General features: G+C 44.2%; 1 pseudogene; it reads left to right on the top strand.

The window, feature by feature from the left end:
* Positions 1–2,077: 2,077 nt before the first annotated feature.
* Positions 2,078–22,171, top strand: part of LOC109905201 (divergent protein kinase domain 2B-like) — a 44,908-nt pseudogene continuing 24,814 nt past the window's right edge.

The raw sequence follows: 22,171 nt of genomic DNA, 5'->3' as shown, positions 1-22,171 counted from the left end.
CGTCCCTCCATTCCTCCTCTCGTTCTTTTCATCTGCCTCTCCATTTATCCCTCCTCTACACTCTCTCACTCCATTCCCATGTCCTCTCCTCCCTCTCTCCGCCCATTAGGGGGTAACTCGTTCTCTAAAGGAGGTATACAGTAGATAACTGCCATGATAACACATTTGTCCCTATATGACTTTTTAATGGGATTCAGGGAGGGTAAGCTGATCCTAGATCAGTGGTGGAGTGATTATCTAATGGTTCAGGTAAGGATTTGGAGAGGTTAGTGCCTAGAACAAATTCAGTGCCTAGAACAAAGTGCCTAGAGGAAGTATCTCCCTGAGAGAGAGAATGCAAGCCCCATGAGTGTTGCATCGGAGCCATTGTGGGCTGCTGCCTCCTGTTGCCCCGGGCCTAATGGGAAGGAATGACAGGAATCTGCAACTGATAATGCCATGCTTAGAGATTGCCATACAAAGATAATTCCTCTCTATGTCTGTTCTCTCTCTCTCCCTCCTCCTCTTCCTTCCCTCTCCTCTCCTCTCCTCTCCTCTCCTCTCCTCTCCTCTCCTCTCCTCTCCTCTCCTCTCCTCTCCTCTCCTCTCCTCTCCTCTCCTCTCCTCTCCTCTCCTCTCCTCTCCTCTCCTCTCCTCTCCTCAACCCATCCTCTAACCCATCCTCTAACCCATCCTCTAACCCAATCTGCAACTGATAATGCCACGCTTAGAGATGGCCATACAAAGATAATTCCCATAGGCTATGCTTCCCCTCTCCCCTCAGCCCATCCTCTCCTCTCTACATCTGTTCTCTCTCTCCCTCTCCCTTCTCTCTCTCCCTCTCCCTCCTCTCCCTCCTCCTCTTCCTTCCCCTCTCCTCTCCTCTCTACATCTGTTCTCTCTCTCCCTCTCCCTCCTCTTCCTTCCCCTCTCCTCCCCTCTCCTCTCTACATCTGTTCTCTCTCTCCCTCTCCCTCCTCTTCCTTCTCCTCTCCTCTCCTCTCCTCTCCTCTCCTCTCCTCTCCTCTCCTCTCCTCTCCTCTCCTCTCCTCTCCTCTCCTCTCCTCTCCTCTCCTCTCCTCTCCTCTCCTCTCCTCTCCTCTCCTCTCCTCTCCTCTCCTCTCCTCTCCTCTCTACATCTGTTCTCTCTCTCCTCTCCCTCCTCTTCCTTCCCCTCTCCTCTCTACATCTGTTCTCTCCCTCCTCCTCTTCCTTCCCCTCTCCTCTCTACATCTGTTCTCTCCCTCCTCCTCTTCCTTCCCCTCTCCTCTCTACATCTGTTCTCTCCCTCCTCCTCTTCCTTCCCCTCTCCTCTCTACATCTGTTCTCTCCCTCCTCTTCCTTCCCCTCTCCTCTCTACATCTGTTCTCTCCCTCCTCCTCTTCCTTCCCCTCTCCTCTCTACATCTGTTCTCTCCCTCCTCCTCTTCCTTCCCCTCTCCTCTCTACATCTGTTCTCTCCCTCCTCCTCTTCCTTCCCCTCTCCTCTCTACATCTGTTCTCTCCCTCCTCCTCTTCCTTCCCTCTCCTCTCTACATCTGTTCTCTCCCTCCTCTCCCTCCTCCTCTTCCTTCCCCTCTCCTCTCTACATCTGTTCTCTCCCTCCTCCTCTTCCTTCCCCTCTCCTCTCTACATCTGTTCTCTCCCTCCTCCTCTTCCTTCCCCTCTCCTCTCTACATCTGTTCTCTCCCTCCTCTCCCTCCTCCTCTTCCTTCCCCTCTCCTCTCTACATCTGTTCTCTCCCTCCTCCTCTTCCTTCCCCTCTCCTCTCTACATCTGTTCTCTCCCTCCTCTCCCTCCTCCTCTTCCTTCCCCTCTCCTCTCCTCTCTACATCTGTTCTCTCTCTCCCTCCTCCTCTTCCTTCTCCTCTCTCCCCTCTCCTCTCCTTACTCCCCTTCCTCTCCTTCTCCTCTCCCTCTCCTCACCCTCTCCCCTTGTTTCTTCTCCTACCTCTCCCTTCCTACTCCCCTTCCTCATCTCATCTCTCTTACTAGCTGCAGTAAATGTTACCTTATGATTCCTTACCCAATAATGACCATCTCTCTCTCTTTATCTGTCTCCCTCTCTCTCTAACCAGATTGGATCCAATGACCTAATGATGATCATGATGAAGATTCTGGAGATTCTTCCACGCAGCAAAGTCATCCACGTGTATCCTCTATCTGTGACCCAACCCTCTCCTCCATTCATTCACTCTGAATTTGCGTGTTGGTCAGTTGCTCAGTAGGCAGTGTAGATCCTGTATAATGATCAGCAGCTACATCTGGCTACTGGGTCTCTGAAGACACGCCTCCTACTTCCTCCCTAGTGGTTAATTGCCCATTTCATTCCTCTCTGATTGGCTAGTATGTTATCAGATGGAGAATCTCTGTGCCTGTCAGGGCTTTATTTCAGATTCCTTTCTTTCTGCCTCTTCTCTTTTTAATCTCTTCCTTTTCTCTCCTCTCCTGTCAAATCTCTTCTCCCGCTGTAGCGTCCTTGGCGGTGAGCCATTCAAAGGGTCCTTGATATTCTTTAATGAATTGTGCTGTTCTCTAAAAGATGTTGACTGGCGGCCCATAGAAAAGAGAAAAACATGTCAGGCACACAATAGAACAGAGCCTTTAAGAGAGGAGAACATTGTTTAGGATGTGATGCCTGCAGTTTCCCTAGAAATCACTCAATGGAGAACTGATGAAATGCCACATTCTATTATAACTCTGTGTATGCATGGGTGCGTGGGTGGGTGCGGGTGTGTGTGTGTGTGACAGCTGATGAGACATCTTTGCTTGGTCCTGGACCTAGCATACAATGTAGGTTTCTGTGTGGTTTAAGCTACAGCTACATTGTCTGCTGGGTTTTAGGCTGGCGACAAAAACAGCCTTCAACAGCTGAAGGATTCAATAACTGGCAACGAAAACAGCCTTCAACAGCTGAAGAATTCAATAACTGGCAACGAAAACAGCCTTCAGCAGCTGAAGAATTCAATAACTGGCAACGAAAACAGCCTTCAACAGCTGAAGGATTCAATAACTGGCCACAAAAACAGCCTTCAACAGCTGAAGGATTCAATAACTGGCAACGAAAACAGACTTCAACAGCTGAAGGATTCAATAACTCAATGACTATTCAACGAGGTAAGTTCACATTCAGCCTGCAACTATGTGTCAAATGTTTCACCTTGAAAATAGAATAATTGAAAAAGATGTAATAAACATATATATACACAAGTATATAGTTGTGTGTCTGATATTTTATATGAAAGTTGAGAGTTTTATGGGAAAATATCACATTGGGAATAAACAATGTTTGGCTTGACGGCAAGATCACAAACAGATCTGGGACCAAATTATTTATCTAAAAATGATTGGTATTTGGAATAAATACCTGTATAAATCACTCCAAGCCACACATATACTGCTAAAATGTATAGCTACAGTTGTTTAATTATTGTCCCTGCCAGAGAGAGCGAGACAGAAAGAGAGAGAGAGGGAGAAAGAGAGAGACATCAACACACATGAGAAGTCAGACTGGAGGCATCAGGGTTCTTATTGAAGGCTAGACCTCTCTACCCTAGGGTACACACACACAATCTCTACCCTAGGGTACACACACACACCATCTCTACCCTAGGGTACACACACACACCATCTCTACCCTAGGGTACACACACACCATCTCTACCCTAGGGTACACACACACCACCTCTACCCTAGGGTACACACCATCTCTACCCTACGGTACACACACCATCTCTACCCTAGGGTACACACACACCATCTCTACCCTAGGGTACACACACACCATCTCTATCCTAGGGTACACACACACAATCTCTACCCTAGGGTACACACACACACCATCTCTACCCTAGGGTACACACACACACCATCTCTACCCTAGGGTACACACACACCATCTCTACCCTAGGGTACACACACCAACTCTACCCTAGGGTACACACCCTCTCTACCCTACGGTACACACACCATCTCTACCCTAGGGTACACACACACCATCTCTACCCTAGGGTACACACACACCATCTCTATCCTAGGGTACACACACACAATCTCTACCCTAGGGTACACACACACACCATCTCTACCCTAGGGTACACACACACACACACACCATCTCTACCCTAGGGTACACACACACCATCTCTACTCTAGGGTACACACACCACCTCTACCCTAGGGTACACACACCATCTCTACCCTACGGTACACACACCATCTCTACCCTAGGGTACACACACACCATCTCTACCCTAGGGTACACACACACCATCTCTACCATAGGGTACACACACCACCTCTACCCTAGGGTACACACACCACCTCTACCCTGGGGCACACACACCACCTCTACCCTGGGGCACACACACCACCTCTACCCTAGGGTACACACACCACCTCTACCCTAGGGTACACACACCACCTCTACCCTAGGGGACACACACCACCTCTACCCTAGGGTACACACACCACCTCTACCCTAGGGTACACACACACACACCACCTCTACCCTAGGGTACACACACACCACCTCTACCCTAGGGTACACACACACACCATCTCTACCCTCGGGTACACACACACACCATCTCTACCCTAGGGTACACACACACACCACCTCTACCCTAGGGTACACACACCACCTCTACCCTAGGGTACACACACACACACACACACCACCTCTACCCTAGGGTACACACACACACCACCTCTACCCTAGGGTACACACACACACCATCTCTACCCTAGGGTACACACACACACCATCTCTACCCTAAGGTACACACACACCACCTCTACCCTAGGGTACACACACACACCACCTCTACCCTAGGGTACACACACACACACACCACCTCTACCCTAGGGTACACACACACACACCACCTCTACCCTAGGGTACACACACACCATCTCTACCCTAGGGTACACACACACACCATCTCTACCCTAGGGTACACACACACACCATCTCTACCCTAGGGTACACACACACACCATCTCTACCCTAGGGTACACATACACACACCACCTCTACCCTAGGGTACACACACACCACCTCTACCCTAGGGTACACACACACACCACCTCTACCCTAGGGTACACATACACACACCACCTCTACCCTAGGGTACACACACACACCACCTCTACCCTAGGGTACACATACACACACCACCTCTACCCTAGGGTACATACACACACCACCTCTACCCTAGGGTACACACACACACCATCTCTACCCTAGGGTACACATACACACACCACCTCTACCCTAGGGTACATACACACACCACCTCTACCCTAGGGTACACACACACACCATCTCTACCCTAGGGTACACATACACACACCACCTCTACCCTAGGGTACACACACACACCACCTCTACCCTAGGGTACACACACACACTATCTCTACCCTAGGGTACACATACACACACCACCTATACCCTAGGGTACACACACACACCACCTCTACCCTAGGGTACACACACACACATCCTTATTCTCATCATCCATCTGTGTGCCAGGGTATTGTCAACACAAACTCAAGAGGTTTTTCTGTATGATTCCAGAAGTGTCTTACTCAGCTTCTACCCAAACACAGTTGTGCATGGACATCCATACACACACACACACACACAGACACACAAAGATTTACACACACACACACACAGATTTACATCTAAGGGCGCAGAAGGACCCAACCACCAGACTTCACACAGCATCCCAAAGAGATGAATCAGAATACTGCACACACACACACACACGCGTAGGACTGATCTCTCTACACTCCTCTCTGCTTCTGCAGGCTTTGATCTTTCTGATTCCACATCTATCAGGGCCTCTCTCTCCACACACACACACACTAAACTGACATGGTATGTATGTGTGATGGAAAGAAGGTTAGAAAGACCGAGAGAGAGAAAGGGATGGAGTAAATATAGTTGAAGTCAGAAGTTTACATACACCTTCGCCAAGCACATTTAAACATTCACAATTCCTGACATTTAATCTGAGTAAAAATTCCTTGTCTTAGTTCAGTTAGGATCACCACTTTATTTTAAGAATGTGAAATGTCAGAATATAAGTAGAGAGAATGATTTATTTCAGCTTTTATTTCTTTCATCACATTCCCAGTGGGTCAGAACTTTACACACTCAATTAGTATTTGGTAGCATTGCCTTTAAATTCTTTCACTTGGGTCAAACGTTTCAGGTAGCCTTCCACAAGCTTCCCACAATAAGTTGGGTGAATGTTGGCCCATTCCTCCTGACAGAACTGGTGTAACTGAGTCAGGTTTGTAAGGCCTCCCTGCTCGCGCACACTTTTTCAGTTCTGCCCACAAATGTTCTATAGGATTGAGGTCAGGGCGTTGTGATGGCCACTCCAATACCTTGACTTTGTTGTCCTTAAGCCATTTTGACACAACTTTGGAAGTATGCCTGGGGTCATTGTCCATTTGGAAGACCCATTTGTGACCAAGCTTTAACTTCCTGATAGATGTCTTGAGATGCTGCTTCAATATATCCACATCATTTTCTGCCCTCATGATGCCATTTATTTAGTGAAGTGCACCAGTCCCTCCTGCAGCAAAGCACCCCACAACATGATGCTGCCACCCCCATGCTTCACAGTTGGGATGGTGTTCTTCGGCTTGCAAGCTTCCCCCTTTTCCCTCCAAACATAACGATGGTCATTATGGCCAAACAGTTCTATTTTTGTTTCATCAGACCAGAGGACATTTCTCCAAAAAGTACGATCTTTGTCCCAATGTGCAGTTGCAAACCTCACAAGATCCCAGTGTCTAGATGTGCCAAGCTTATAGAGACGTACTCCAAGCTGGAATTGCTGCAAAAGGTGGCTCTACAAAGTATTGACTTTGGGTGGGTGAATCGTTATGTACGCGCAAGTTCTGTTTTTTTGTCTTATTTCTTCTTTGTTTCACAATTTTGCATTTCAAAGTGGTAGACATGTTGTGTACATCAAATGATACAAACCCCCCTAAAAATCATTTTTAATTTGAGGTTGTAAGGCAGCAAAATAGGAAAAATGCCAAGGGGGTGAATACTTTCGAAAGCCACTCTACCCTCCCTTTGCAACCATAAATATGACCATTGTGACACTGTAACACTTACCTCAACCAATCAACGTTTATGAATGGACAAACTGTAAGAATCCCAATTATGGCACTTCCTAGTACATTATGAGTGCTCTGTAATGTTCTGTAATTGTTAGTTGTAATCCATAATGGGAGGGTTGTGTGGTGCTAAATGGTTCCTTTGATAAGTGGAACGGGGCGGCAGGTAACCTGGCAGTTTAGAGTGTTGGGGCTGTAACTGAAAGGTTGCTGGTTGGTGAAAAATATGTTGATGTGCCCTTAAGCAAGGCACTTAACCCTAATTGCTCCTGTAAGTCGCTCTGGATAAGAATACCTGCTCAATGAGTAAAATGTCAAATGTATAAGTTGATTGACGCTGGCCAGGCAAGGACTGGAGGACGGTCAGGTTATCATCGATATTCAAAGCAGCCGGACCTCCGAGTGATGAGAGCGAGAGAAACAGGGAGAGGGGGGAGGCAGAGAAAGGGTTTATAGGTTCATAGAGAGAGAAACAGAGAGAGGGTTTATAGGTTCCGAGAGAGAAACAGAGAGAGGGTTTATAGGTTCATAGAGAGAGAAACAGAGAGAGGGTTTATAGGTTCCGAGAGAGAAACAGAGAGAGGGTTTATAGGTTCCGAGAGAGAAACAGAGAGAGGGTTTATAGGTTCATAGAGAGAGAAACAGAGAGAGGGTTTATAGGTTCCGAGAGAGAAACAGAGAGAGGGTTTATAGGTTCCGAGAGAGAAACAGAGAAAGGGTTTATAGGTTCCGAGAGAGAAACAGAGAGGGTTTATAGGTTCACAGAGAGAGGGTTTATAGGTTCATAGAGAGAGAAACAGAGAGAGGGTTTATAGGTTCCGAGAGAGAAACAGAGAGAGGGTTTATAGGTTCCGAGAGAGAAACAGAGAAAGGGTTTATAGGTTCCGAGAGAGAAACAGAGAGAGGGTTTATAGGTTCCGAGAGAGAAACAGAGAAAGGGTTTATAGGTTCCGAGAGAGAAACAGAGAGAGGGTCTATAGGTTCACAGAGAGAGGATTTATAGGTTCACAGAGAGAGGGTTTATAGGTTCACAGAGAGAGGGTTTATAGGTTCACAGAGAGAGGGTTTATAGGTTCACAGAGAGAGGGTTTATAGGTTCCGAGAGAGAAACAGAGAGAGGGTTTATAGGTTCCGAGAGAGAAACAGAGAGAGGGTTTATAGGTTCATAGAGAGAGAAACAGAGAGAGGGTTTATAGGTTCATAGAGAGAGAAACAGAGAGAGGGTTTATAGGTTCCGAGAGAGAAACAGAGAGAGGGTTTATAGGTTCCGAGAGAGAAACAGAGAGAGGGTTTATAGGTTCATAGAGAGAGAAACAGAGAGAGGGTTTATAGGTTCCGAGAGAGAAACAGAGAGAGGGTTTATAGGTTCCGAGAGAGAAACAGAGAAAGGGTTTATAGGTTCCGAGAGAGAAACAGAGAGAGGGTTTATAGGTTCACAGAGAGAGGGTTTATAGGTTCATAGAGAGAGAAACAGAGAGAGGGTTTATAGGTTCCGAGAGAGAAACAGAGAGAGGGTTTATAGGTTCCGAGAGAGAAACAGAGAAAGGGTTTATAGGTTCCGAGAGAGAAACAGAGAGAGGGTTTATAGGTTCCGAGAGAGAAACAGAGAAAGGGTTTATAGGTTCCGAGAGAGAAACAGAGAGAGGGTCTATAGGTTCACAGAGAGAGAAACAGAGAGAGGGTTTATAGGTTCACAGACAGAGAAACAGAGAGAGGGTTTATAGGTTCACAGAGAGAGAAACAGAGAGAGGGTTTATAGGTTCACAGAGAGAGAAACAATGTCATTCTCCAATTACATTGAATGAACAACAGGACAAAATACAAACGTTCCAACCAAAAAGGCCTGGGTGTTGATGGTATCCTAAATTAAATGATCAAATATACAGACCACAAATTACAATTAGCTGTGTTTAAACTCTTTAACATCATCCTCAGCTCTGGCATCTTCCCCAATATTTGGAACCAAGGACTGGTCACCCCAATCCACAAACGTGGAGACAAATTTGACCCCAATAACTACCGTGGGATATGTGTCAACAGCAACCTTGGGAAAATCCTCTGCATTATCATTAACAGCAGACTTGTACATTTCCTTTGTGAAAATAATGTAATGAGCAAATGTCAAATTGTCTTTCTACCAAATGACCTTACAACAGACCACGTATTCCCCCTGCACACCATAATTGACAAACAAACAAAACAAAACAAAGACAAAGTCTTCTTATGCTTTGTTGATTTCAAAAAAGCTTTTGACTCAATTTGGCCTGAGAGTCTGTTATACAAATGAATGGAAAGTGGTGTTGGGGGAAAAACATACAACATTATAAAATCAATGTACTCAAACAACAAGTGTGCGGTTAAAATTGGCAAAACACACACACACATTACTTTCCACAGGGCCGAGGGCTGAGACAGGGATGCAGCTTAAGCCCCACCCTCTTCAACATACACTGCTCAAAAAAATAAAGGGAACACTTAAACAACACAATGTAACTCCAAGTCAATCACACTTCTGTGAAATTAAACTGTCCACTTAGGAAGCAACACTGATTGACAATAAATTTCACATGCTGTTGTGCAAATGGAAGAGACAACAGGTGGAAATTATAGGCAATTAGCAAGACACCCCCAATAAAGGAGTGGTTCTGCAGGTGGTGACCACAGACCACTTCTCAGGTCCTATGCTTCCTGGCTGATGTTTTGGTCACTTTTGAATGCTGGCAGTGCTTTCAGTCTAGTGGTAACATCATCAGGAGCATGCCCGGGCATTGTAGGGAGGTCATACAGGCACGTGGAGGCCACACACACTACTGAGCCTCATTTTGACTTGTTTCAAGGACATTACATCAAAATTGGATCAGCCTGTAGTGTGGTGTTCCACTTTAATTTTGAGTGTGACTCCAAATCCAGACCTCCATGGGTTGATAAATTTGATTTCCATTGATAATTTTTGTGTGATTTTGTTGTCAGCACATTCAACTATGTAAAGAAAAAAGTATTTAATAAGATCTAGGATGTGTTATTTTAGTGTTCCCTTTATTTTTTTGAGCAGTGTATATATCCACGAATTGACGAGGGTACTAGAACAGTCTGCAGCACCCGACCTCACCCTACTAGAATCTGAAGTCAAATGTCCACTGTTTGCTGATGATCTGGTGCTTCTGTCCACAACCAAGGAGGGCCTATAGCAGAACCTAGATCTTCTGCACAGACTCTGTCAGACCTTGGCCCTGACAGTAAATCTCAATAAGACAAATATAATGGTGTTCCAAAAAAGGTCCAGTTCCCAGGACCACGAATACGAATTCCATCTAGAGCAAACAAAAAAAACAGTACATACCTCGACCTAAACATCAGCACCACAGGTAACTTCCACAAAGCTGTGAACGATATGAGAGACAAGGCAAGAAGGGCCTTCTATGCAATCAAAAGGAACATCAAATTTGACATACAAATTAGGATCTGGCAAAAAATACTTGAATCAGTTACAGAACCCATTGCCCTTTATGGCTGTGAGGTCTGGAGTCTGCTCACCAACCAAGAATTCACGAAATGGGACAAACACCAAATTGAGACTCTGTATACAGAACTGTATGCAAAACTATCCCCTGTACAACGTAAAACACAAAATAATGCATCCAGAACGAATTAGGCCGATACCCGCTAATTATCAAAATCCAGAAAAGAGCCGTTAAATTCTACAACCACCTAAAGGGAAGCAATTCCCAAATCTTCCACAACAAAGCCATCACCTACAGAGAGATTAACCTGGAGAAGAGCCCCCTAAGCAAGCTGGTCCTGGGGCTCTGTTTATAAACACAAACAGACCCCACAGAGCCCTAGGACAGCAACACAATTAGACCCTTCCAAATCATAAGAAAACAAAAAGACAATTACTTGACACATTGGAAAGAATTTACCAAAAAACAGAGCAAACTAGAATTCCATTTGGCCCTAAACAGAGAGTACACAGTGGCAGAATACCCGACCACTGTGACTAACCCAAACTTAAGGAAATCTTTGACTATGTACAGACTTAGTGAGCATTTCCTTGCTATTGAGAGAGGCCACCGAAGGCAGACCTGGCTCTCAAGAGAAGACAGGCACACTGCCCACAAAATGAGTTGGAAACTGAGCTGCACTTCCTAACCTGCCAAATGTATGACCGTATTAGAGACACATATTTCTCTCAGATTACACAGACCCACAAAGAATTTGACAACAAATCCAATTTTGACAAATTCCCATATCTATTGGGTGAAATACCACAGTCTGCCATTACAGAAGCAAGATTTGTGACCTGTTGCCACAAGAAAATGGCAACCAGTGAAGAACAAACACCATTGTAAATACAACCTATATTTACTTTTATTCCATTTACTACTTTAACTATTTGCACATCATTAAAACACTGTATATATACATAATATGACATTTGAAATTGTAAGTGTAATGTTTACTGTACATTTTTTATCTATTTCACTTGCTTTGGCAATGTAAACCTACATTGCCATTAAAGCCCTTCAATTGAAATTGAATCGAATCGAGAAACAGAGGGTTTATAGGTTCACAGAGTGAAAAACAGAGAGAGGGTTTATAGGTTCACAACAGAAAGTACAGTAAGTAAGCCTTGCCAGAACGGCACCAACAACACGCAGGAGTTCAAAGATCAAGGCATGAATGGCCCATCACCGACGTCATCATCAGAGCAGTGATGTGAGAGGATTTTGTCGCCATGGCCACCCTCACGTCACTCCTACTATAAGTAAACATTACCCTTCAGTCTCTCCCTCTCCACCCGTCTCTCTCTATCTCAGAATCATTCATCTCCAGATGTGAATGTGTGTGTGTTCTCTAGAGAGGTTTTCCACAGGAATACTGCAGCTGATAGGAGAAAAAGATTTGCATAATGTTATAATAGGTAACGTCAGGAGGTCATAAGTACAGATTTATCACCGCCTGACCTGACAATCCAAACCCAGGGAGGGTGATGAAGCTTTAAAAGCAACAGTCTGTAAGATGTCCAGTCGTTTTAGTTGATGGAATATTCATTGCTACAATATGTCATCTTTATAAAACACTGAGGCAAAATATGTGTTTAGTAATCTGAGTGATGGGGCTGGGGAAATGTAACCACTCTCTGAACACAAACTCCAGATTGAGGCTTTAATGTCCTTGGACAGTGGAACTTTCTGAATGTAGATATCCCCAAAATGTCTCTGTATCAACTCTGCTGTGCTCCCATATCAACGTGTGGTCATGTTCCCCAATCAGCCTCATATCTCACACACAGGAGACATACGGGTACCACGTACCAATAATATTATATTGGTAGTAAACTTCCCACCAGAAGCACATTGACCCAAAGCACTACATTTTTTAATACCAAAGTGACTTATTTCACTACATAACTGGAGCGCCCTAATCCTAACTGTGATTTATTTCACTACAGAACTGGTGCTCCCTAATCCTAACTGTGACTTATTTCACTACAGAACTGATGCGCCCTAATCCTAACTGTGACTTATTTCACTACAGAACTGGTGTTCCCTAATCCTAACTGTGACTTATTTCACTACAGAACTGGAGCGCCCTAATCCTAACTGTGACTTATTTCACTACAGAACTGGAGCGCCCTAATCCTAACTGTGACTTATTTCACTACAGAACTGGTGTTCCCTAATCCTAACTGTGACTTATTTCACTACAGAACTGGAGCGCCCTAATCCTAACTGTGACTTATTTCACTACAGAACTGGTGCTCCCTAATCCTAACTGTGACTTATTTCACTACAGAACTGGAGCGCCCTAATCCTAACTGTGACTTATTTCACTACAGAACTGGTGCGCCCTAATCCTAACTGTGACTTATTTCACTACAGAACTGGTGCGCCCTAATCCTAACTGTGACTTATTTCACTACAGAACTGGTGCGCCCTAATCCTAACTGTGATTTATTTCACTACAGAACTGGTGCTCCCTAATCCTAACTGTGACTTATTTCACTACAGAACTGATGCGCCCTAATCCTAACTGTGACTTATTTCACTACAGAACTGGAGCGCCCTAATCCTAACTGTGACTTATTTCACTACAGAACTGGTGCTCCCTAATCCTAACTGTGACTTATTTCACTACAGAACTGGAGCGCCTCCAAACTCCAAACTAGTCCCACTTGGAACGCAGCCAGTCTTTCATTCCAAACCTGTCATTGTGCATTAATTTGGATTGTTAACATCTCTTACTACACAACCAGGGATGGGTGTACCAGCCCAGATCACAGTCACCAGGGAGGATTGTACCAGCCCAGATCAGTCACCAGGGAGGGTTGTACCAGCCCAGATCACAGACACCAGGGAGGATTGTACCAGCCCAGATCACAGTCACCAGGGAGGGTTGTACCAGCCCAGATCACAGTCACCAGGGAGGGTTGTACCAGCCCAGATCACAGACACCAGGGAGGATTGTACCAGCCCAGATCACAGTCACCAGGGATGGGTGTACCAGCACAGATCACAGTCACCAGGGAGGGGTGTACCAGCCCAGATCGTTAATATGCTAGATTAGTCAGCCAGGTTGGCCTGTCAGGTTTATATGCTAGATTAGTCAGCCAGGTTGATATGATATATTAGTCAGTCAGGTTGATATGTTAGATTAGTCAGTCAGGTTGATATGTTAGATTAGTCAGTCAGGTTGATATGATATATTATTCAGTCAGGTTGATATGATATATTAGTCAGTCAGGTTGATATGATATATTATTCAGTCAGGTTGATATGATATATTAGTCAGTCAGGTTGATATGATATATTATTCAGTCAGGTTGATATGATATATTAGTCAGTCAGGTTAATATGTTATATTAGTCAGCCAGGTTGATATGATATATTATTCAGTCAGGTTGATATGATATATTAGTCAGTCAGGTTGATATGATATATTATTCAGTCAGGTTGATATGGTAGATTAGTCAGTCAGGTTGATATGGTAGATTAGTCAGTCAGGTTAATATGTTAGATTAGTCAGTCAGGTTGATATGATATATTATTCAGTCAGGTTGATATGGTAGATTAGTCAGTCAGGTTGATATGGTAGATTAGTCAGTCAGGTTGATATGGTAGATTAGTCAGTCAGGTTGATATGGTAGATTAGACAGTCAGGTTGATATGGTATATTAGTCAGTCAGGTTAATATGTTAGATTAGTTTTAGGACCTCTATTGTTTTCACTATATGTTTTACCTCTTGGGGATGTCATTCGGAAACATTATGTTTACTTTCACTGCTATGCGGACGATTTACAGCTGTACATTTCAATGAAACAGAATTGCCCTGGAAGCCTGTGTTTCAGACATAAGGAAGTGGATGGCGGGCACATTTTTTACTTTTAAACTCAGACAAAACAGAGATGCTTGTTCTAGGTCCCAAGAAACAAAGAGATCTTCTGTTGGATATGACAATTAATCTTGATGGTTGTACAGTCGTCTCAAATAAAACTGTAAATGACCTCGGCGTTACTCTGGACCCTGATCTCTCTTTTGATGAACATATCAACATTTCTCTCCGAAAATTGTGCAGAAAAATGTATCCATGCTTTTGTCACTTCTAGATTAGATTACTGCAGTACTCTACTTTCCGGCTACCCAGATAAAACACTAAATTCACTTAAGTTAGTGCTCAACACAGCTGCTAGAATCTTGTCTAGAACCACAAAATGTGATCATATTACTCCAGTGCTAGCCTCTCTACACTGGCTTCCTGTTAAGGCAAGGGCTGATTTCAAGGTTTTACTGCTATCCTGCAAAGCATTACATAGGCTTGCTCCTACCTATATTTCCGATTTGGTCCTGCCGTTCATACCTACATGGACACTACGGTCACAAGACGCAGGCCTCCTTATTGTCCTAGAATTTCTAAGCAAACAGCTGGAGGCAGGGCTTTCTCCTATAGAGCTCTATTTTTATGGAATGGTCTGCCTACCCATGTCAGAGACCTCGACCTTTAAGTCTTTATTGAAGACTCATCTTTTCAGTAGGTACTATGATTGAGTGTAGTCTGGCCCAGGGGTGTGAAGGTGAACGGAAAAGCACTGGAGTGACGAACCACCTTTGCTGTTTCTGCCTGGTCGGTTTCCCTCTCTTCTCTCCACTGGGATTCTCTGCCTCTAACCCGATTATGAGGGCTGAGTCACTGGCTTACTGGTGCTCTTCCATGCCGTCCCTAGCAGGGTTGCGTCACTTGAGTGGGTTCAGTCTCTAACGTGATCTTCCTGTCCGGGTTCGCGCCCCCCTTGGGTTCGTGCCATGAGGGAGATCTTCGTGGGCTATAGATCATCTGTACAGCACTGTGTTGAGTGTTTTCAGGACCACAAGGCCTGCCATCCAAACCAGATAGTCAGTGCGGGAAGAAGAGCTGGGTGTTTGAGTTCACTACATGTATGGGTACCATAACGTGAACCATTACGGTGTCATAATATTATCAGTACCACTTTACTGTAGTTATGTATGCATTCATAAAGCCTTTATAACAGCAACATAAAAAATAACATCCATCATAGCCAGTCATAAGAGAGAGAGAGAGAAAATGCAGCGTGGTAAGTGTCCATAGTAGGTTTTAATGAAAAAAACGAAACAGTCCAAAACAATAAACTAAACGTGAAAAACCGAAACAGTACCGTGTGGTGAAACAAACACAAACACAGACACGGAAACAATCACCCACAAAATACAAAATATGGTTCCCAATCAGAGACAACGATAAACACATGCCTCTGATTGAGAACCAATCTAGGCAACCATAGATTTACATAAACACCTAGAATGAACACAATCCCATAAATCTACAAAAAACCCTAGACAAGTCAAAATACACATACATCACCCATGTCACACCCTGACCTAACCAAAATAACAAGGAAAACAAAGAATACTAAGGTCAGGTTGTGACATCACGAGAAAACAAAAAGATAATTACTTGACATATTGGAAATAATTATCAAAAAAACTGAGCAAACTAGAAAGCTATTTGTCCCTGAACAGAAAGTACACACACTGACCAATAGCCTTGCTATTGAGAAATTCTGCCGTAGTCAGACCTGACTCTCAAGAGAAGACATGCTATGTGCACACTGCCCACCAAATGAGGTGAAAACTGAGCTGCACTTCCTAACCTCCTGCCAAATGTATGACCTTATTAGAGACACATATTTCCCTCATATTTCACAGATCCACGAAGAATTCGAAAACAAACCCAATTCTGATAAACTCTCATATCTACTGGGTGAAATACCACAGTGTGTGATGGCACACAAGATTTGCAACCAGTGAAGAACAAACACCATTGTAAATTCAACCCATATTTATGCTTATTTATTTTATCTTGTGTCCTTTAGCCATTTGTACATTGTTAGAACACTGTATATATATATAATATGACATTTGTAATGTCTTTACTGTTTTGAAACTTCTGTATGTGTAATGTTTACTGTTAATTTTTGTTGTTTTTCACTTTATTTATTCACTTTGTATGTTGGCTACCTCACTTGCTTTGGCAATGTTAACACATGTTTCCCATGCCAATAAAGCCCTTGAATTGAATTGAATTGAATTGAGAGAGAGAGACAGAGAGACAGAGAGAGAGAGACAGAGAGAGAGAGAGACAGAGAGACACAGAGAGAGAGAGAGACAGAGAGAGAGAGACACAGAGAGAGAGACAGAGACAGAGAGAGAGAGAGACAGAGAGAGAGACAGAGAGAGAGAGAGAGAGAGAGACAGAGACAGAGACAGAGACAGAGACAGAGAGAACTTGTCCATTATCTTTATATGACTGTGTGGTTTCAGAGTTAACACACAGGTCATCGAGTACATGTGGTGTACTCAGAGCACTGCTATTTTAATAAATCTCTCTTTCTCGCTCTCTCTCTTAGTCTCTCTCTATATATATTTTTATCTCTCTCACTTTCTCTCTTTCTCTATATATTTTCTCTCTCTCTCTCTTTCCCTCTCTGTCTTCCACTAACCCCCCGTCTCTATTTATCTTTCCTGAATGAATGTCAGTCATGCGTGTTGATGACTGTGTCAACTTTAGCTCACTGATATTCCACAAAAAAATACCTTTATCTTTCCATTAGTCACATCCAGCTATGCTGACGCTGCCCGACTGGCACTGAAGACTGCGGTCGGATGATGTCATCGACATCCCCTAGGGTATGTCACTAGAGGTCAAGTGTCAAAGGTGAACTGTCCGATAGACTTATTGCTATGGTGACATCTACTTTGAGTCCATGCCGTCACTGTCCTGTGATGTGGTGTGGTTGTTGGTCTCTATATTCGGTCCGGCCCGTAGGCTACACACCTTTGGGAGTTTGTCTGTCAGATTGTTGTGGCGATAGTTCACCTCTGACCCTTGACCCCAACGGATGACGCCCAGGGGTCATCTTCAACTTTAACCTCTCTATTGACAAGGGTTCAAATTGCCACCGATGCAGAACCACCACGAAGCAGTTCTGTAGAATATTCCCTCAACACATTCCATTTCCATGCAGAGAAAACCCTGACTGTGCAGAACATGTCACAGAGAGAGACGTCTATGACCTCACAGACCCACATCATGTGACAAGGGTCATTTCTTCATTCATTCACACTATGAGGAAGAGAGGAACAGTTGAGCAATACTGAAAGTGGGGGAAGGAGGGTGGACGGAGAGAGGGGCTGAGGAGGGTGTGGAAGAGAGGGAGAGATGGGGGGGAGAAAGAGGAAGAGAGGAAGAAAAATGGTATGTTGAAAAAAAGGAGCACATGACAGGAAGCTGTGGTGATTGTCAGTTCGTTTAGTCAGGATTTTAAAAAATATATTTTTTTTATTTTACCTTTATTTAACTAGGCAAGTCAGTTAAGAACAAATTCTTATTTTCAATGACGGCCTAGGAACAGTGGGTTAACTGCCTGTTCAGGGGCAGAACGACTTGTACCTTGTCAGCTCGGGGATTTGAACTTGCAACCTTTCGGTTACTAGTCCAACACTCTAACCACTAGGCTACCCTGCCGCCCCGATGTGGTGTGTTTGTGTGTCAAATCAAATATTATTTGTCACGTGCTTCGTAAATAACAGGTGTAGACTAACAGTGAAATGCTTACTTACAGGTCCTTTTCCAACAATGCATAATTAAAGATAAAAAAAAATGTAAAATAGTGGTATGGGGAATAAATACACATGAAATAAAGAATAAAAATAACATGGTTTTATATAGGGAGTACCAGTACCAAGTCGATGTGCAGGGGAACGAGGTAATAACATGGTGATATATAGGGAGTACCAGTACCAAGTCGATGTGCAGGGGAACGAGGTAATAACATGGTGATATATAGGGAGTACCAGTACCAAGTCGATGTGCAGGGGAACGAGGTAATAACATGGTTTTATATAGGGAGTACCAGTACCAAGTCGATGTGCAGGGTAACGGGGTAATAACATGGTGATATATAGGGAGTACCAGTACCAAGTCGATGTGCAGGGGAACGAGGTAATAACATGGTTTTATATAGGGAGTACCAGTACCAAGTCGATGTGCAGGGTAACGAGGTAATAACATGGTGATATATAGGGAGTACCAGTACCAAGTCGATGTGCAGGGGAACGAGGTAATAACATGGTGATATATAGGGAGTACCAGTACCAAGTCGATGTGCAGGGGAACGAGGTAATAACATGGTGATATATAGGGAGTACCAGTACCAAGTCGATGTGCAGGGGAACGAGGTAATAACATGGTTTTATATAGGGAGTACCAGTACCAAGTCGATGTGCAGGGGAACGAGGTAATAACATGGTGATATATAGGGAGTACCAGTACCAAGTCGATGTGCAGGGGAACGAGGTAATAACATGGTGATATATAGGGAGTACCAGTACCAAGTCGATGTGCAGGGTAACGAGGTAATAACATGGTGATATATAGGGAGCACCAGTACCAAGTCGATGTGCAGGGGAACGAGGTAATAACATGGTTTTATATAGGGAGTACCAGTACCAAGTCGATGTGCAGGGTAACGAGGTAATAACATGGTGATATATAGGGAGTACCAGTACCAAGTCGATGTGCAGGGTAACGAGGTAATAACATGGTGATATATAGGGAGTACCAGTACCAAGTCGATGTGCAGGGTAACGAGGTAATAACATGGTGATATATAGGGAGTACCAGTACCAAGTCGATGTGCAGGGTAACGAGGTAATAACATGGTGATATATAGGGAGTACCAGTACCAAGTCGATGTGCAGGGGAACGAGGTAATAACATGGTGATATATAGGGAGTACCAGTACCAAGTCGATGAGCAGGGTAACGAGGTAATAACATGGTGATATATAGGGAGTACCAGTACCAAGTCGATGTGCAGGGGAACGAGGTAATAACATGGTGATATATAGGGAGTACCAGTACCAAGTCGATGTGCAGGGGAACGAGGTAATAACATGGTGATATATAGGGAGTACCAGTACCAAGTCGATGTGCAGGGTAACGAGGTAATAACATGGTGATATATAGGGAGTACCAGTACCAAGTCGATGTGCAGGGGAACGAGGTAATAACATGGTGATATATAGGGAGTACCAGTACCAAGTCGATGTGCAGGGTAACGGGGTAATAACATGGTGATATATAGGGAGTACCAGTACCAAGTCGATGTGCAGGGTAACGAGGTAATAACATGGTGATATATAGGGAGTACCAGTACCAAGTCGATGTGCAGGGGAACGAGGTAATAACATGGTTTTATATAGGGAGTACCAGTACCAAGTCGATGTGCAGGGGAACGAGGTAATAACATGGTGATATATAGGGAGTACCAGTACCAAGTCGATGTGCAGGGGAACGAGGTAATAACATGGTGATATATAGGGAGTACCAGTACCAAGTCGATGTGCAGGGGAACGAGGTAATAACATGGTGATATATAGGGAGTACCAGTACCAAGCCGATGTGCAGGGGAACGAGGTAATAACATGGTGATATATAGGGAGTACCAGTACCAAGTCGATGTGCAGGGGAACGAGGTAATAACATGGTGATATATAGGGAGTACCAGTACCAAGTCGATGTGCAGGGTAACGAGGTAATAACATGGTGATATATAGGGAGTACCAGTACCAAGTCGATGTGCAGGGGAACGAGGTAATAACATGGTGATATATAGGGAGTACCAGTACCAAGTCGATGTGCAGGGTAACGAGGTAATAACATGGTGATATATAGGGAGTACCAGTACCAAGTCGATGTGCAGGGTAACGAGGTAATAACATGGTGATATATAGGGAGTACCAGTACCAAGTCGATGTGCAGGGTAACGAGGTAATAACATGGTGATATATAGGGAGTACCAGTACCAAGTCGATGTGCAGGGGAACGAGGTAATAACATGGTGATATATAGGGAGTACCAGTACCAAGTCGATGTGCAGGGGAACGAGGTAATAACACGGTGATATATAGGGAGTACCAGTACCAAGCCGATGTGCAGGGGAACGAGGTAATAACATGGTGATATATAGGGAGTACCAGTACCAAGTCGATGTGCAGGGGAACGAGGTAATAACATGGTGATATATAGGGAGTACCAGTACCAAGTCGATGTGCAGGGGAACGAGGTAATAACATGGTGATATATAGGGAGTACCAGTACCAAGTCGATGTGCAGGGGAACGAGGTAATAACATGGTGATATATAGGGAGTACCAGTACCAAGTCGATGTGCAGGGGAACGAGGTAATAACATGGTGATATATAGGGAGTACCAGTACCAAGTCGATGTGCAGGGTAACGAGGTAATAACATGGTGATATATAGGGAGTACCAGTACCAAGTCGATGTGCAGGGGAACGAGGTAATAACATGGTGATATATAGGGAGTACCAGTACCAAGTCGATGTGCAGGGTAACGAGGTAATAACATGGTGATATATAGGGAGTACCAGTACCAAGTCGATGCACAGAGGTACGAGGTAATTGAGGTAACAATAGATAGATGATAGAATGTAGTAGCAGCGTATGTAGTGTGTGTGGGGGGGCGTCAGTTTATGTTTGTGGATAGAGAACAGTGTGTGAGTGTGTGGGGGGGGGGCGTCAGTTTAAGTTTGTGGATAGAGAACAGTGTGTGAGTGTGTGTGGGGGGGGGGCGTCAGTTTGTGGATAGAGAACAGTGTGTGGGGGGGGGGGGGGGGGGTCAGTTTGTGGATAGAGAACAGTGTGTGGGGGGGGGGGTCAGTTTGTGGATAGAGAACAGTGTGTGTGCATTAAGTCAGTGCAAGAGAGTCAATGCAGGTATTCCGGGTAGCCCTTTTCAAGTTTCAAGTTGGAATTTCACGTGCACAAGTACAGCAGACATGGATTCAACCACAAAGACCAGGGACGTTTTCCAGTGTCTCGCAAAGAAGACGGGTAAAACATTTTTAAAGTGGTTTAAAGTGGCAGTTAACCCACTGTTCCTAGGCCGTCATTGAAAATAAGAATGTGTTCTTAACTGACTTGCCTAGTAAAATAAAGGTCAAATAAAAAATAAAAAATAAAAACATGTTTTTCAACCACTCCACAAATTTCTTGTTAACATACTATAGTTTTGCAAGTCGGTTAAGACATCTACTTTGTGCGTGACACAAGTTATTTTTCAAACAATTGTTTACAGACAGATTATTTCACTTATAATTCAGTGTATTACAATTCCAGTGGGTCAGAAGATACATTAAGTTGACTGTGCCTTTAAACAGCTTGGAAAAATCCAGAAAAGTATGTCATGGCTTTAGAGGCTTCTGATAGGCTAATTGACGTAATTTCAGTCAAATGGAGGTGTACCTGTGGATGTATTTCAAGGCCTACCTTCAAACTGAGTGCCTCTTTGCTTGACATCATGGGAAAATCAAAAGAAATAAGCCAAGACCTCCACAAGTCCGGTTCATCATTGGGAGCAATTTCCAAACGCCTGAAGGTACCACGTTCATCTGTAAAAACAATACTACGCCAGTATAAACACCATGGGACCACACAGCCGTCTTACCGCTC

This window comes from Oncorhynchus kisutch, linkage group LG2 (genome assembly GCF_002021735.2).
Source record: "Oncorhynchus kisutch isolate 150728-3 linkage group LG2, Okis_V2, whole genome shotgun sequence".
NCBI lineage: Eukaryota > Metazoa > Chordata > Actinopteri > Salmoniformes > Salmonidae > Oncorhynchus > Oncorhynchus kisutch.
Note: the sequence above shows the minus strand (reverse complement) of the source record. Positions and strands in the feature narration are given on the sequence as shown.